This window comes from Prionailurus viverrinus, chromosome C2 (assembly GCF_022837055.1).
Source record: "Prionailurus viverrinus isolate Anna chromosome C2, UM_Priviv_1.0, whole genome shotgun sequence".
NCBI lineage: Eukaryota > Metazoa > Chordata > Mammalia > Carnivora > Felidae > Prionailurus > Prionailurus viverrinus.
The window spans coordinates 71,733,814-71,753,163 of NC_062569.1; positions in this window are offsets into that span (position 1 = coordinate 71,733,814).

Sequence of the window (19,350 nt, forward strand, 5' to 3'; positions counted from 1 at the left end):
CGTCACTGATGAAAGTAGGCCTTTCAGATAACCCTGGCAAGTCGCTCATCTCGGCGTGAGTTAAAACATCACACAAAGCATCTCAACCGACTCCCCCCCCCCCCCCACATTTCTCCGGGTGTTTTAGGTTTAAAATGTCATAAAATGAATGCAACTATCCAATTTGCTTCCTCTGAAGTCAGTACCGCCCGGGAGCAGTTTTCCTTTCCCCACCCCCATCTTTCTTCTGAGTTAATTCCAGTTTGACAGACTGTTGCTATAGCATTCCTTCTCTGACGTCAAACAATTTAAAGAAACCGCCCTGGGTAACGAACACTGCAGAGGAGTTCTTTGTGGAGTTTCTGTGCTGGAGAAAGGCTTGAACAATGTAAAAGAACTTTAACACCTCCGCAGCCTTCCATTCCTTCCTCCAGGGCAGCTTCCCACTATCACCTGGAATAAATCTTTTAGTACCTTAAAAGACATGATGCCATGCTAAGCACAGGCCGAGTGCAACTCTGGAGAAAATGTGGCCGTTTGGTATAAAACCCAGACCATGACAAAAATGGAAACTGTCATAAGTGCTGGGATTATGAAATTATTGGTGTTCCCCACCCCCACCCCGATTTTCATTTTCCCTTACGTGGGGTGCTTTTTCCACTTAGAAGAGGAGAAATGTCAAATATTCTACATATCAAAATGTCAGAAAAAATGATGGAGACCTGAATGGTTTGCATCTCTCACAGTTTGCTTTAATGATTAAATCCTGACCTTTATTGTGGTCATTTTTAGAAGAAAATAAAGGGAAATTATTTAAGGAGCTCTGTTATACACCAGTCTCTCTGCTTTCTTGTATTGTGCTTAGTTCTCATAGTGACTTTGCAATGTGCACTTTATCCCCATTTTACAGATAAGGAAACTAAGGCTCAGTGAGATTAAGGAATTTACCTAGAGTCCCAGGAGAAGGGGCAGAGCCTACATGGAACCCAGATTGGATTGACTTCCAAGTCCACTTTCCTCAGATATTTTCTGTCTTGTTCTTGTGCACTGGAACTTAAGAGACATTCTAGACCTTGAGAGGACATTGAGTTAAGTTTATTCATTGAAAAACAAGTTGCTGGTGTTTAGGAAAACCTGATGGAAAGTATTGAGATACTCTATTCCAGAAAAGATTAGGGGAAACATAAATCAACAACTACAACTACAACAATCAACAAGTACAATAAGTCCTAACTACAAAAACCTGAAAAGATATAACAAGAATTTAACTGACCTTTGTTTGAAGATTTGAGAATTAATTACACAAAATGATGACTTTGACCTTTTTGAAAATTTGATATGGACAGAGAAATTACTAGAAGAATAAAGTCCAAGTACGAAAAAGGAAAGTTGAATTGTTACCCAAACTAGCCCACTTCCAAGAATATTACATTTCTGTTTTGCCACATCTGCTGCATATTTTTTTGAAAAGAACACTTAATTGTTAAAGGACAAGCCTGTATTGCAAATCTGAAAGTGGAACTGATGAAAAGAATTTCATTACCAGGAATAATTTCCTAAGAGTACACTAAAGCATCTAAGTGGCCTAGCAATTGGTAATATTACAAATGATAATGTAATCCATGTCGAAAGCAAGAGAGAGTTGGGGAGGAGGAGAGAGAGAGAGAAGGGAAAGAAGAAAAAAAGAAAAGAAAGAACGAACGAACAGAAAAGAGGGAAGGTCATGTTAATACTTTTGAAGACTGCTGATTTGTTTAGACAATCGCAGTGATATATCCTGCTTGTAATGCTTAAACCCAGTACTCTTGTGTTTAGGTGCCACTGGGTGATATTTAGATTTCTAACGTATTAGGCTCATGTTCTCAAATTTTACTCTATTAAAAGAGGATGATGGGGTCCCGGCTAGAGAACCTTTGAAGATAAAACCCGTTTCATCCTTGTATTCTTTCAAAAAAAAAAAAATTTTTTTTTTATGTTTATTCATTTCCTGAGAGAAAGACAGTACAAGCAGGGGAGGGGCAGAGAGAAAGGGAGACCCAGAATCCAAAGCAGGCTCCAGGCTCTGAGCTGTCAGCACAGAGCCCCACACGGGGCTCAAACCCACAAGCTGTGAGATCATGACCTGAGCCGAAGTCTGATGCTTAACCGACTGAGCCACCCAGGCACCCAACATCCTTGTATTCTGAGTAGTGTTTAATAGAATACCTTACATGTAGTTGGTACTCAGGGAACAAATGAATGAAGGAACTTGATCACTTTGGTTTACTCAAATAATCTTCATACCTAACCCCAGCCCCCTGCCCTATTCAGAATCGTAGAAAGGGAGACAGTGATCATTATTTTTCTGGGAGTTGAATTTCAGTTACTTCTGCAGGGCGTTTTGCTCTTCTGTTATCAAGTTCAGAGAAGCTCTGCTCTTGGTCCTATGTTGAATGAATCTGAATCTGGCTCTCAGCGAACCACCCTAAAATTCACAGTGTCCTGGCTTTACAACCTACACTTTTAAATGATACCTTAGAAATCATCTGTTTTTTTTCTGAACCTAGTTTGTTCTCAATGACAAGTGCATTATGAAGAACAGAGCCATCAAAGTGTAAAATATTCCAGTACTGCTTTGTTGTATGGGTTGTATGCATTTCAATCCTTTGGTATTCAAGATGAGGCCAAATTTTATTCATGCACTATCCTTTATAGAACTAAAGTAACAGGTTTTCTTCCAACAACAACCAAATGGGTTTTAAAATATTAAATGAAAATTGTCTAACAGGATCCACAATAGATTTCCTCAAGGATATGAGAAGTTATTCTGTAGTCTATTCTATAAGAAGTTTATGTGTTATTTCACACATCCTTGATCCCAAATGGTTATGTCTAAATACTTCCCTTTCTCTCATGTGCATTTCCATCTCAGATCTTTTTACAGTTTATATTTTGAGATTGAGTTTGCTGTATTCTTCTGACACTCCCGATATAAATCAGTTATAGCTCTTGCTAAGTTTATTTACTTTTGAGAGGGGGGGGAGGGGTAGCGAGAGGGGGACAGAGAACCCAAAAGTGGGCTCTGTGCTGACAACAGAGAGCCTGATGTGAGGCTCCAACTCAGAAACCGCGAGATCATGACCTGAGCTGAAGTCGGACCTTCAACCGACTGAGCCACCCAGGTGCCCCAGTTCTTGCATCTTTCTGCTTGGATTCTTTAATGGTAGTTGGAGTCCACACTCTGCATGCTCATCGGTGACCTTAGGAGAGCGCTGTACTTAATTAATGATGTCTGTCACACGCATGAGAGGGGCAAGGAGAAGCAGATCCTGTGGTTCAGATCTCTGGAATCTGTTATTGGGAAGGGACAGGCAGTGTGAAAAGAACACTAAACTGCATGTCAGAAGACTTGATTCAGAGTTTTGGCTCTGGTACAAAATATCTGTGTGACCTTGAGCAGATCACAACCCGCCTTCACTCTCTTATTCAAATGTAAGATGAACATGTATATAACCTCACTGATCAGTCATGCATTCTTTTCCTCTAAGCCTCATCCCATCCCAGGAATGCCAGGAAGGCATTCTCATCTGTTGATGTTGATTAATAACATTCTATTAGCTATCTATTACCATGTAAAAATCCACCCCAAAATTTAGTGGATTAGAACAACAACAATCATTTACTTTGCTCATGAATAGCCAACTTAGGACTTGGCTGACACACTCTTCTCTGCTCTAGACCGTTTACCTAGTTTGATTTTATTTTCAAGATGGCTCTCATAAGGCTGGCAAGTTGGTACTGGCTACTGGTTGGAAGATGAGCCTGTGCTGTGGACAAAGACCTCCGTTCTTCTCACATAAGCTTTTCCATGGCATACTGGGAAGTCCTCACAATACACTGGCTGGGTTCTAAGAGCAAGTGTTCTAAGGGAACAGGAGAAAGAGCATAGCATTTCTATGACTTAGCTTCAGGAAGCACACACTGCAGCTTTCTCAATACTCTCTTGATGTACACAATCTCAAATTGAAGTGATAGGGACACAGACCTCTTGATGGAGGAGTAGCAAGGTTCTAGAAAATCACGTAGGCTGACACATATTGTTGCAGCCATTTTTGGAAATATAGTCTGCCACAAACAAGCATATTTGCTAACCCTGGATTAATCTATGAGTCTCACAGTCTAAGAATCTTGTTTTTCCATTCCTTCTTCCTATTTAGCATTGACTTTATTTATGCTAATATACTCTGCCTGATAGATATTTCAAACAAGGGAAAATACCTTGCTTTTCTTGTTAATTTGTTTAGCATTGCTTTCTTGTTTTAATTTTAATTTTTAAAATTATCACACTATAAAATTGGCCTCTTTCTTTTGGTATACAGTTCTATGATTTTATTTTATTTTATTTTATTTTATTTTTTTAAAGTTTATCTATTTTTGGCAGAGACAGAGTGCAACCATGAGCTGGGGAGAGGCAGAGAAAGAGGGAGACACAGAATCTGAAGCGGCTACAGGCTCCACACTGTCAGCACAGAGCCCGACGCGGGGCTCGAGCTCACGAATTGTGAGATCATGACCTGGGCCGAAGTCAGACGCTTAACTGACTGAGCCACCCAGGCGCCCCTCCATGATTTTAAACACAAGTACAGATTCATGTAACCACCTCTACAATCAGTATGCAAAATAGTTCCATCACCCTCAAAAAACTTCCATTATTGTTGTTGTTGTTATTACTATTATTTGTGGCTCACCTCCCTCCCAAACTCCCAGCAATCTTTGATCTGTCCTCCATGCCTACAGTTTTGTCTTTTCAGGAGTATTATGTAGGGGTGCCTGAGTGGCTCAGTCAGTTAAACATCCTACTCTTGATCTCAGGTCAGGTCTTGACCTCAGGGTCATGAATTCAAGCCCTGCATTGGGCTCCGTGTGAAACCTACTTAAAAAAAAAAATATATATATATATATATACACACACACACACACACACACACACACACACACACATACATTATATAATATATAGATACATTATATAATGTAAATGGAATCATACAGTATGAAAACTTTGAGACTGACTTATTTCACTATAATGCGTTGTTCTTCCTCGTTGCTGAATAGTATTCCATGGTATGAAGGTACAACACTTTGTTTATCCATTCACCTACTCAAGGATATTCAGGATGTTTTCCAGTTTGGGGCAATTATGAATAGTGTCTATAAACATTAATGTGCAGGCTTTTATATTAACATGTTTTCATTTCTCTAGGTAACTGTGAGTGGGATTGTTGGGTTATATGCTTAGTATATGCTTAACCTTAGACTGCAAAATCATTTTCCAGAGTGGATCATTCATTTTTCATTCTCACCAGCCATGTATGGGAGTTCCAGATGCTCTTGAGTCCTTGCCAGCACTTGATATTGTCAGTTTATATTCCTTTTAAATGTTGCCATTCAAATAAGTGTGGAGTGGTATCTCCTGATAGTGGTTTGTTTTGTATCTTCTTCAGCGTCACATATGCATGCTATCTCCTGCCTTTTCCTGTCCTGATCCATTCCATGCATTTCTGTCAAATTAATGTTCCTGAAACACAACACTGATTAGATCCCTTTTTGGCTCAAAGACTGTACAATGGTTCCAATTATTCACTGAATGGAATATACCTTCCTTGCCCTGGCATGCAAGGCCTTACTTAATCTGGCTCCAACCTACCTCTCCAGGCCCATCTTTTACTACTCTACTCTATTTTTCACTCCATCCAGTCCTTGTGCTCTTCGGAGAGTAGGTTCTTTGCCTTTTTATCTTTCTCATTGCTATTCCCCAGACTGAGTCTTCCATCCTTCCTTCAGTATCTTTCAAGAACCAAAAATAGAAGGAGACTGTCCTTGCCCTTCTGTGCCTGGGGTACCACTATGCAATGCTATGCACTCTGTCTCAGACACTCTTCCCAGGCTCTTAGAGGACCCTCCTGCCTGGGAAGGTCAGCAAAGCCAGGAGTGGACAGGTATCTGGCTACGGAATGGGGCTCCTTTACTCATAGAGACCAACAACTTTCCAAAAGATTCTATTGGGTGCCCCTCCCTTGGAAAGGGGAGAGAAACCAAAGTAGAGAGGGGGTTAATCTCTCTTCCTGATGCTGCATGCATTTGCCTCAGGACATTTCCTTCCCCAAACCCATTCCGCCTTTAACCAATGTCTGAACACTGGAAGGCAAAGAATGAATATATAGTAACCATACTCTGTCTTAGAAGTTCTCGGGGAGATTTTTGAAACATTTTTGAGATAGGAGTTTAATGATATGGTAATTTTTCAAGTGACTTTCTGCTAAAGCATGAAGAGTTCTGATAGCTGTCAACAATATGTCAGTTCCCTTTAACACTGGAAGCTGAGAAAGAATAATTTAACAACATTAATAATATTCTGTTGGAAACAATTGCTTTGGTTTGATACTAAGTCACTTTGCCTGGACTTTAGGAGGTTAAAAAAAAGTTGAAAAGAAATTCCATAAATCAATTATTGCTCTAAACATTTTTAGTTAGTGGTAGAAACATCATTCCTAGTATCAGTAACAACAAACATTAATGAACCTGTACTTTAGAACAAATCTCTAAGAGTAAGGGAATGACTTTGAACTTGCTTGCTTGCTCCAAGGAATATTTAAGAGAAAAAAGGAGTGGAGTTATGAGTTCAAACTTCCTTACCCGTCTTCTCTAAGTAGACCAGGATATCCAAACCATGTTTCCACCAGCGCTTATAAATTCTAAGGAAATCAAGTGAAACTGTTAATGATAGCAAATTCAGTTCAGGTCAAGTGTGTGATGTATTCAAGTCACATTTACATAGCTTCCTTCTTGTATAATTATGCCCATAATTACTGTGTCTAGAACATAACATATTATTTTGTATGATCTAGAGGTTTGCAATTGCATGACTATTTTATGCCAAAAATCTCATTCTTAGAGGACTCAGATCTTATCACTATATCCACAGTCTTAGCACAGCACCTGCGCATAGTAGGAATCCATTATTGTTTTGCAATGAAGGAAGGAAGGAAGGAAGGAAGGAAGGAAGGAAGGAGAGTGCTAAGGGGAGGGCACTGGGAGCATCATTCATTCATTCATTTGTAAGTAATGAGTTATCAGACGAAAAGATATCTCCATAGCTATTTGGGAATGAATAGAATCAGGCTAACAACATGCTTCAGTCAACATCAATGCTTCTAGAAGCTGCACTCTTCTCCTGGCAGGTGAGATGGTCAAGTGGGGGGGGGGGGGGTGGAAGTAAGGCACAAGTTCTAAGGCTTGGAATAGTTTTTACACTTCCCCTTCACTCTGAGGTAACATATGAACACTAAACTACCTTTACAGCTTACTTTTCTTTCTGATGTCATTTTAGTTCTTTAAAAATTTTTTCAAATGTTTTTATTTATTTTTGAGACAGAGAGAGACAGAACATGAGAAGGGGAGGGGCAGAGAGAGGGGAGAGACACAGAATCTAAAGTGGGTTCCAGGCTCTTAGCTGTCAGCACAGAGTCCGACGTGGGGCTCAAACTCACAGAGTGTGAGATCATGACCTGAGCTGGTCGGACGCTCAACTGACTGAGCCACCCAGGCACCCCTCATTTTAGTTCTTAATGTGGGGAAGGGCAAGGGGGCTGCTCTAACATTTTGTCATCCTAATGACTGCTGCTAATAAGGGCTTCTGGAGCAATTCTCTCTCCTCAGGGACCAAGCATGGGAGAAAGCTACTGGGCAAAAGCCAGCTTCTGTTCTCATAGCATGTGCTGAGTGCACTAATGGGTGTGATATCATTACCTGTTTCTAAGTGCTCTGTGGGAAAGCCCAGCCCTTTGATTTGAGACAGAATATTAGCAGGGTACTGATGGTTTAAACAAAATTGCTTTTCTCCTCTTTACCTATGGGGGGGTGGGGGGTGGGGAATAGCAACAACTGGAACAAAATATTGAAAATAAATGTCTAAAGTGCTCTAGGAACAAGGCAGAGGTAAGACTTTTCCCAATAGAAACATTTGTCGTTGGAACAGACATAATGCAGTATTTCCTCTTTGATATCTTTTAGGTTTATATACATTTACTGAGTATTCAGGAGCTGGCACTTCACATTGTTTACCTTATTTACTATCATAACCAGTTTATGAGGAAATGTTATTCTCCTCTTGCAAAGGAGGCTCAGAGAGTAGAATCTTCCCCAAGGTCCTGAGGCAGCACCAGAGGGTGGCCATGCTTCTTACCCCTCCCTTATCCCCATCTCCAACAGCCCTTAAAGCTACTCTGGTAACTTTACAATCTAAAACAAAAGGTTTATGCAGATGTTATGGAAATGTAGCTTCTAAACATGCCCCTCCTTCTGCAATACCCTAGCCTCTGAGACCCTCCTGTATCCAATCAAACATCTAATAAATGGCAGGCGTTGACATAGGGGCCAAAACTTTCTGGCTTAATTCTTGGGTGTGTTCCTGTCCCTGCTTTTAGGAGCCTCCCCTCCAAGCAGTAACACAACTGCTTTCACTTAGGTTTCATTTTGAATATTCCATTTCCTTCTGAATAAATCAGAGCAAAACTTCTGGCTAATGAATTCCTCAAGTTTTTCTCTCCCTTCAGTTGTAGCTCATAAATAAAACCTGGCAGGTGGAGAATTTAACCACTCCACCCTCATCCAACTTGCCCCAACACTTACCCAAGTCCCAGAGACTTCACAAATTCTTTCAATTTGGGAACATCAACTTCTTTGCTACTCCTTTTTGGCCCTCCCTTATCAGGATTAGCTACTTACTGCTCTTCCTGTTTTGCTTCAACTGAAATAAACTTGAGCTCTTATCCCAACCGTCAGATAGATTTCCTAGCTTAAAAGCTTTGAATAAGAAGGACATTGATCCTACCTTTCCTGCAAAGTGGCATTACTGCTTATTACTGATGTTTGTACTGCTCCATATTACTTTTGAGAATTTCATGGACTTTCTCACTGCAGATGAGTCAGTGTTTTGGAATTGGCATCTCCTCAAGTAACAAGATTGATTGCCTCATTTTTTAAATCTCATTTTTTTCAAAGAAAATTCTAGTCCAACTTACTAATTTAAAAAAAAAAAATTTTTAACGTTTATTTATTTTTGAGACAGAGAGAGACAGAGCATGAACGGGGGAGGGTCAGAGAGAGAGGGAAACACAGAATCCGAAACAGGCTCCAGGCTCTGAGCAGGTCAGCACAGAGCCCGACGCGGGGCTCGAATGCACAGACCACGAGATTATGACCTGAGCCGAAGTCGGCCACCCAACCGACTGAGCCACCCAGGCGCCCCCCAACTTACTAATTTAAAAAAAAAAATCTGATTTCGGGGGCGCCTGGGTGGCTCAGTCGGTTGAGCGACCGACTTGGGCTCAGGTCATGATCTCATGGTTTGTGAGTTCGAGCCCCGTGTCGGGCTCTGTGCTGACAGCTCGGAGCCCAGAGTCTGCTTCTGATTCTGTGTCTCCCTCTCTCTCTGCCCCTCCCCCGCTTATGTTCTGTCTCGCTCTGTCTCAGAAATAAATAAACATTAAACAAATTTTTTTTAAAAATCTGATTTCGTTACAATCAAACCCAGAATTCAATTAACTAGCATTTACATGATTAGCCTTGCTCAAAGGTAAGTATATTTTCTGTAGAGACTGACCAGTGGGGCAGCTGCACAAATCTCTGCAAGAAGGTTCCTCTTCTTTGGTGACAATGAGTCAGATTTGTATTAACTCAGAAATGAATTTAAGGAGAAAAAAAAAAAGAACTTTGTCATCTAATGAGTAACTGTTTCATCTTGGTTTAGTTGATAAAGCAGTAGCTCTAAAAATAAAACTTACTGTAGATTTGTTCTTTTCTCTTTTATGTTAAAAACCAAACTCTTTAACTTTGCCTTTCTGCACATCTAAACAATATACAATTTTTTAAAATGACTCTAAGTATTAGTAGTTGGAAGAAACTGCTTGGTTTGGGAATGGTGTGCTAATTCGTTAGGTCCACATATCAGCTGAAATATACATTTCAAGGACGTTTTAAATGTCCCCAATTGAAATGTTTGCCAAGAAATCAGACATATTTGTTTTGTTTTGTTTTCCTCATTGACAATGATTGCCTAAAAATCTACCCTGGACCAACTGAAAACATAATAACTTTCCACATCTTTTTCTTCCTCATCCTACAGATACCATAGCATTTTGTAAATTCTAATGGCAGTTATTAAATTCTGTGCCTTTTGAAGTTGTTTGTTTGATTGTATAAAAAGTGATTGTGTGAGAAGAGTCTTATATAGAGTCTTATATAAACCAAGTCTGAACCACCTTTGTATCCTTTGTGGAACCAAACAGAGTTTTCTGACTTTTACTGCCCTAATCCATCTACTATCCTATTGTCAAATTTATTTTCCTAAAGTTCAGCTCTGCTTAAGTAACTTCTTGGATAAGAATCTACAACAATTTCAGGTTGTTTACTGAATTATATGCTCCTGCCTCACCTGGTATGTGTAACCTTCCATTATCTGGCCCTAACCTGTCCTTTCCAGCTTTGTCTCTATGGTATTTTCCATTGAAACTTGGCTCTTCCTACTTCTGAGAATAGGTCCTGGGATTTCCCATTTTTCTCGTGCTTTCTCACCAACTAGAACGCCTCACCTCGTACAGAGACCCATGCACAAAGCCATGCCTGATCCTCCCAATTGAAAAAAAATCTTTCCTTGATTCTGATCTTTGCAGCACCTTGTTTATACCACTCTTGGGTACTTACATCATACTGCCCACTTTGGGTTAAATTATAATAACCTGTGGAATTGTTTTATCTCTCTGATTTGAGAGTAAGCCTGGTATGCTTGAAAGAACGTGAGCTATGAGGTTGGAAAACTCTAAGTTCAGACAATGCCTCTCATTTATGGGCTGTGTGACTTTGGACAAGTAACCTACCTTTCTGAGCTTTTTTATTATTTTTTTTAATCTATATAAAATAATTGATTCACTTCCCCTTTCTCATGCATTGAGTTATTATAAGTAAAAAGAAGATTCTTTCTACCTAACCCAATCTCACTTGTAAGTAGCAAAAAAGTAATCAAGTTGGAACAGAGTAAACAGAGGCTAATGAATAAAAAGAGACAGAAAGCTTGTACTGAAAGTGTAAGAATTGCCAAAAAATGATGAGTTAAAGGAGTTTAACTGAGAAAAGAAAGAGCAGAAGAAGAGATTTTTTTTTTCCTTCAGTTTCTTGAAGGAGTTTTATTAGTGGATAGTATATTCACTGAGTCAGGGAGCAATATCTCTCGTCACTCAAAGCAACAAAGCCCCTGGAAATCAAATAGAAGTCAAGCTCACTTCTCTCTAAAGCTGTCCATCCTGTACTATGTCTTTCAGAAATAAAATATTGAAAAGAAACAGTGTCATCCCAGCATATGGTGGGAGATTGGCTATTTTGCCTTCTAAAACAGAAGAAATTTATCATATTTTTTGAGGACAATTTCCTGAAATAAATTTGCCATTGCTTCTGCAGGAGGGGAAAAGAATTAATGTGCACATTAGTAATATTGTTACTCAAAGTGGTCTGTGGAGTTTGTTATACATTCAGAATCACAGACCCTGACCCGCAACTTACAGAGTAGAATCTACATTTTAAAGAGATACCTAGTGAGACACCTTATTGGCTCAGTCAGAAGAGCATGGGACTCTTGATCTTGGAGTCAAGCCCCACATTGGGTGGGGCAATTAGAGACTACTTAAATAAATATTATGAAAATAAGCAAAAAGATATTAAGAAACCATAAATAAAATGAAAAGGCAACTTACTGATAGGAGAAAATATTTACAAATCATATATCTGATAAGGGGTTAATATACAAAATACATAAAGTAATCAAAAACCTAATACAAAAAACCATCCAAACTACTTGATTGAAAAATGGGCAACAGATATGAATACACGTTTTTCCAGAGAAGATATATAGATGGCTAACAGGTAAATGAAAATGTACTTGGGGCGCCTGAGTTGGTGAAGCATCAGACTTTTGATCGCAGATCAGGTCATGATCTCACGGTTGTGAGATTGAGCCCCTCATGGAGCTCCGTGCTGAGTGTGGAGCCTGCTTGGGATTCTCTTTCTCCCTCTCTCTCTCTACCCCCACCCTGTGCATGCTCCCTCTCACTCTCACTCTCAAAATAAATAAATAAACTTTCAAAAAATGTATTCAACATCACTAATCATCAGGGAAATGTAAATCAAAACCACAATGAGAAATCATCTCACATCTGTTAGAATGACTATCAAAAAGACAAGAAATAGTAAGTGTTGATGAGGATGTGGAAAAAAGGAACCACTTGTGTACTGTTGGTGGGAATGTAAATTGATGCAGCCACAATGGAAAACAGTATGGAGGTTCCTCAAAAAATTAAAAATAAAACTACCAGCAATTCTACTTCTGGGTATTTGTTGAAAGAAAATGAAAACAATAACTTGAGAAGATATATGCACCTCTGTGTTTATTGCAGCATTATTTACAATAGCCAAGATGTGGAAACAACCTAAGTGTCTATCAGTAGATGAATGGTTAAAGAAGATGTGGTATATATACACAGTGGAATGTTATTCAGCCATAACAAGGAAAGAGATTTTGCCATTTGCAACAATATGAGTGGACCCTGAGGACCCTATGCTAAGTGAAATGAATCAGACAGAGACAGACAGATACTTCATAGTCTCACCTATATGTAGAATCTTAAAAGAGAAACAAACAAACAAATAAACCAACCTCATAGATAGAACAAATTGGCAGAGAAAGGGGTAGGTGGTTGGAGAAACGGATTAAAAGTTACAAGCTTCCAGTTACAAAATAAATAAGTCATGCAGGTATAATGTATAGCATGGCAATTGTAGTCAATAATACCATGTTGCATATTTGAAAGTTGCTAAAAGAATAGATATTAAAAGTTCTCATCACAAGAAAAGCAATTATGTAACTATGTATGGTGATGGATGGTAACTAGACTTATATACAAATATTGAATCATTATGTTGTACACCTGAAACTAATGTAATGTATGTCCATTGTACCTCAGTTTAAAAAAAGATCCTGGTATTTTATAAGTACATTAAAGTTTGAGAAGCACTGATGAATAAAGTCCTTTGTTCATGTCAAGGATTCTAAGATCCTTAACACTAGGAAATCATTTTTCCCTCTTTTTCCACCTCAGTCTGAGTCATTTGAGATTCTTTAGTGTCCATTAACAATTTAGACTAACATGGGCTTGTAAAATGCAAAAAGATACTAATGTAATATGATTGCAAGAAGGTTCTATAAGTGATGGCTTCTTTTTCACTTGCACTATGCTGAGGCTGAGGAATGGCAGCCTATTAACTGGAAGTTCTTTCCTAGTCACTATACTGGCCTTTGGGTGAGCTTGTATTAGTCTCACATGAAAGAGCTGTCGGTTGGATAGATGAAATAGACTGTGAGGAAGTCAAATGGAGAGACCATTGCTAGCAGAATTTCAAATTCAGGTGGATGTTTGTTAGTATACCCTTTCTGCAGGGCAATCTGGCAATATGTTTAAGAACACTAAACCTCTTTGACTCAATGATGCCCATTCCGAGAATTTATGTAAAATACATAATCAAAGATGCACAGAAAGATTAATGAATGAAAATTAAAAAAAATTTTTTTAAGTTTATTTTTTTATTTTGAGAGAGAGAGAGAGAGAGAGCACAAGCTGGGGAGGGGCAGAAAGAGAGACAGAATCCCAAACAGGCTCCATGCCATCAGTGCAGAGCCCGATATGGGGCTCGAACTCACAACCTGTGATATCATGACCTGAGCTGAGATCAAAAGTCAGACGCTTAACTGACTGTGCCATGCAGGTGCCCCAGGAATGAAAAATTTTTATGTGCCATTAGCTATATTAGTGAAAACTTACAAATAACTTAGATATTCCACATAATAATGAAATGATGAGCTAGATTATGATGTGGCCGCATAACAGAATAATATGCAGCCAGTATAATCTTATTTTTGACTTGGGAGAAGTTCATAGCACGCTAAATGTAAAGATAAACTCTCCAAATAAAAATGAAGTATGATCCAAATTTTATGAAAAACTATTTACGTAGGAAAGGAAAAAAGGTAAAGAAATATATAAAAGTATCAACAGTATTTTTAATTTTTAAATTGTGGGAGATTTTAATTAATTTATGACTCTTAATATTTATCATCTTTTTGTAATGAACATGTATTATTTCTATCATTAGGAAAAACATAAATTAACAAAATATGTAGTTGCTACTCTTTGATTACTGCTTCTGACTTCAAGTCTTGAGTTGGAAAAGGGAGGAAAGTTGGCAAGGGTTTTTGATGGAACATTCTATCCCTTTTTTAAAATAATTTTTTAAATTATTTATTTTTGAGACAGAGAGAGACAGAGCACGAGCAGGGGAGGGGCAGAGACAGAGGGAGACACAGAAGCTGAAGCAGGGTCCAGGCTCTGAGCTGTCAGCACAGAGCTCGACACAGGGCTCGAACCCACGGACTGTGAGATCATGACCTGAGCTGAAGTTGGACGCCCAACAGACTGAGCCACCCAGGTGCCCCTCTATCCCTTTTTTTAATTGCTGCCACGGATTTGGAAGAAGGGACCCTCCAATGACGGACACCAAATACTTGTGAAAAGTGACAAAGGTCTGACTACAGACATCCCTTTCCTTATTCTTCTGCTAAATTCAAGAATTAACAGTAATTCTTTCCAAGGTTAAAAGTCCATTTCCCATACTGAAGGAACTTAAAAAAAATTTATTTTGGAATAATTACAGCTTTACAGGAAGTTGCAAAGATAATACAGAGAGATCCATTGTGCCCTTCACCCAATTTCTTCTTGAAGCAACTTTTAAACATGAATTATTTGATGGATTTAATTTCTTTATTCCAACAGTCTGAGATTCATGCTGAGCAGCAGTGTTGTACGTTGTAAAGGCAATTCCAGTCCCTTTGATTTCTCTATTTTGAAAATAGTGTAATATTTTTTCCCCTAATTACCCATGGTTAACCCTGAGTCAGATGCAAGAAAAGAAATCTCAGCCTGTTATGTTGTATACTTTCTTCTATCGTATGGACGAGTAAATGTAACCTGTGAGATACAGTTTCGGTTCAAGAGTGCATCTGTGCTGGGGGTCTGCCTTACCAGGTACCGGCAATTCCTCTGCTCAGCTTAGCTGATATAAGGCAGGAGGACACAGGGCAGAAAAGAGCACCTTAATTGATAAAAACTTCTCTGTCGTTTGTAAGGTGTTAAGGTTTCAGCATAACTTAAAATACTGAGGATTGAAAAAATCAGCACAGAGCTCAACATGGGTCTCGAACCCATGAACCATGAGATCATGACCTGAGCTGAAGTCAGACGCTTAACTGAGTGAGCCACCCAGGCACCCTGGAATCCTCTTCTTTCAACACACATATCCAAGTGCCCAGCTGACCCAATTTCCTGCCTAATACTTGTGTTTGTCTCCCATAACTATTCAGATATCTTAATATTTTTATGTTCACTTCCCACAGATGTTGAAAAAATTATTTGGGAGAAAATCAAGTGAGATTATTGACCATAGGGCTACCACTTTTCAGGTCTAGAGCCCAGGACAGGAATAATTTGGCTTTGGCTATCCAATGGAAGGAGTGTCTATGCTGCAAAAAAATTCCCGTTATTTTTGCCATGGTGAGGGAGGAGGATTTTCCTAATCCACATAAAGGCATCCTCTGAGTTAATTGATTAGTTCAATTAAAAGCAGAAGAAACAGTTAAGTGCCCAGTGTATGAGTACATATTAGAGAGAGAGGAAAAAAAAAAAAAAAAACTCAGCTACAATCTCTTCTTAAATAGGAAATATCAGGATTAATACAGTTCTCAAATGTTCTGATGTGCTCCAGCATCCCTTAGAAATATTGCATATTCTTGGGTCATAGAATTGCAGAATTGAGCAACAGAAGAAATCCTAAGGATTATGCAGCCCAACCTGTCATTTCACAAAAGAATAGTAAGTGCCCCCAATGGAAGTACTTGCTTAAAGGTATTGGATACATCTGGTTGCTGAACTCAGCTATTCTGACTCCCTATTATAACCACAGTACTGATTTTCACGTACATAGCTCTGAGCACTTTTTCATATGCTGTCTCTCTTTCACTCTTGTTCTTTATTTTTCCTTCTCTCCATTATAAACCAGTCATTCCCACGGACTTAGCTTCCTCTAGGAGGAGCCTGAGAAAGAGTCTGTCTCCTGCACAGCTCTTGTCTCATAGCATGCATATCCCCACCCACTCGATCTTCAACTACAGAAGGGTTTGTGTTTATTATCCGCATCCACACAGATAAGATACTGTGTGAAGAAGCAAAATTTAATGTTACATGAAGATATTCACTAATGAAATGACTGCTCAAAATCCCACATGGTTAACATGACGGCTTTTCCTTGCCCCTGGCATCCTCGGTTTGGGTAGTCATCTCTGCCTGATTTTCAGATATGCTAAACATCTGCTGAAGTAATGGAAATACAATGCCAACCGATTGCAAACTGAAGTTGTAAATCCTGGTAAACATGACAGGATCCTATGAGGTCCGTTGCTGTAAAATAAGTCCTGAGAAATAAAGATTATTACCTCCCTCCCTCTAACGTCCTCTGATAAGAAAGATCTGACAAAGTTTAAGATTGTACTTGTTAATTAAAGAAACGAGAGGAGAACCATAACACAAGAGGCATTTTTAAAAGAATGCTTTAATTAATAAATTGATGAACCATCTTTTAAAATTATGCTGCAAGGATCATGTATATTTTGTCCCATCAATTGCTCCAAAACAAAGTCAAGACTCAATTCATTCTCAGACTTCATGCATCATTTCCACCACAACCTGAGTTTTGTTCAACATTAGATAAAGTGAACTTACTTTCATAAGTTCCTTCTTCAAAAGATCAAGTTTCAATCAAACATTTACTTATCATTTACAGTAAAATTATGGTTCTCTCTTTAAGTGATCTTTCTGTAATGCCACAGATCCTCAGACAGAGAACATGTGCATACATGAGCAAAGATCAGAAGACTAGGACAGAGAGTCAGATGTTACGATAGGTTATCTCTTGACTGGTAGTGTGGCAAATAATCATTTTCTTCCGAGAACTTTTCTAAGCTTTTCAAAATGTTCTAAAAATAAGTATATTGTATATTTTGAAAGGCAAAAATATTTACTTTTAACGGTTGCCTGGATGGCTCAGTTGGTTAAGCGTCTGCCTCTTGATCTCAACTTAGGTCTTAATCTCAGGGTTGTGAGTTTGAGCCCCACGTTGAGCTCTGCGGTGGGCATGAAGCCCACTTAAAAAAATAATAAAATAAATAAAATAAAATAAAAGACAGAATTCTCCTCATACTTCATCTCTTCATAATCCTCACTTCCACCAAGAGCCTGAGGCATTTAGGCTGCAGTTCTTCTTTCTACAAAGACATTAATTTCTCTAACTGTTTTATATTTCTGAGTAATTTTGGCCTTATTCTGAGGCTTTTTATGACCCTTGTTCTTGAGGCAAGGGAGATAGCGTGGATAACATCAGACAGGTAGAAAGCGTATTGGAGGTTTGACTTTTCTGGCCTCAGCATATGAAGTTGTCCTGAGAAACAAAGCATCTTATCTTCCTCCCCCTAAAAACTGGTGAGCATTTTTATGATTTCTATTCTTTACCATGTCAAGTACAAGAAGTCATTGGTCTGAACCTCTTTTTCTAGCTATAATTGGCTAGTGAGCCAGTTATCTACTGGGGCCACCCCGGTTTATGATAATAAAACCATTATGCCCCCATATGTAAGAACCATAGACATAGTTCTGCCTGCAGGAAAACAATGGCTTGTTCTCTTTCTATCCAAAAGCCAATTTAACATTTTTCTTTATATATTTATTTCCTTTATTTCTCTATTTTCCTGTGCACATTCTGCCCCCTTCCACAAAGGAGATGAAGATGTTTTCCCTTCTAATTCCAGAATTGTATGGCTGACAACAAAAGACATGTAAATGAAAGAATAAAATAGAAATAAGAGCTAAAGGTCAGGGAAAATTATAAACAAATAGTAGTAACTTTGTGATGAATTAATATATACTATATTGTAAGTACATTTATGTGAGTCAATTTATAAGTGGTATAAATTAGCAATAAAATTAGGGATATAAAAAGGCTTACAAAGGCACAGGTCTCGAGAAACTATATAGTTGTTATAGTTGACCTTCAAATTTCACTCTAAACTGCCTGGCAATTAAAGCTAAAAGAAAGAAACAATCAGCGTAAGTTCACTTTCCTTCATTAATTCAGTGGGGGACTATATGGTAGATGTATATGATGAAACTATTATTAAAATCACAAATGGCAGGGCGCCTGGGTGGTTCAGGGTTGAGTGCTCACTTCTTTTTTTCTTTTTTTTAATTTTTTTTCAACGTTTATTTATTTTTGGGACAAAGAGAGACAGAGCATGAACGGGGGAGGGGCAGAGAGAGAGGGAGACACAGAATCGGAAACAGGCTCCAGGCTCTGAGCCATCAGCCCAGAGCCTGACGCGGGGCTCGAACTCCCGGACCGCGAGATCGTGACCTGGCTGAAGTCGGACGCTCAACCGACTGCACCACCCAGGCGCCCTGAGTGCTCACTTCTTGATTTCAGCTCAGGTCATGATTCCAGGGTCATGGGATTGAGCCTTGTATCTGGCTCTGTGCTAAGCGTGGAGCCTGCTTGAGATATTCTCTCTCTCTCTCTCTCTCTCTCTCTCTCTCCCCCTCACCCCCTCCCCTGCTCGCATGTTTTGTCTCTGTCTCTCTTTCAAAAAATAAATCAAATCAAATCAAATCAAGTCAAATCAAATCAAATCAAATCACAACTGGCAGAAAACCTATGACAAACAGGCAATTATTTCTCATGCTACTAAACACAACCTCTACTATTAAGCCTGAGAAAGTGTTACCTTTGACCAGACAATGATTTAACTTACCCTCTGCTACCTCTGTAGTTAGATGTGGATTTATTTAGATTTCCATTTTTGACTTCAAAAGAATTTTTTTCTTTTCTGATAGTGTACTCATAAAGATAAGGGTTAGAAAATGTTAATTAAGGTGAAAATATCTAACAAATATTACTGCAATGAATATAGTTTACATATTTCTGAATTATCCCTCACCTGTTTCTTCTCAAAGCTGTTTATTCCTTTAAAACTGCAGAATCTAGACCTGAAAGAAAGGACCTTAGAACTTTTGTCATTCAATCTCCTCATTTAGCAGTTATGGGCATATTTTCTCTATGTCTCAGTTTCCGAAAATGGATATAGTACAATTTTCAAATGGTAAAAAAAAAAAACAAACAAACATGACT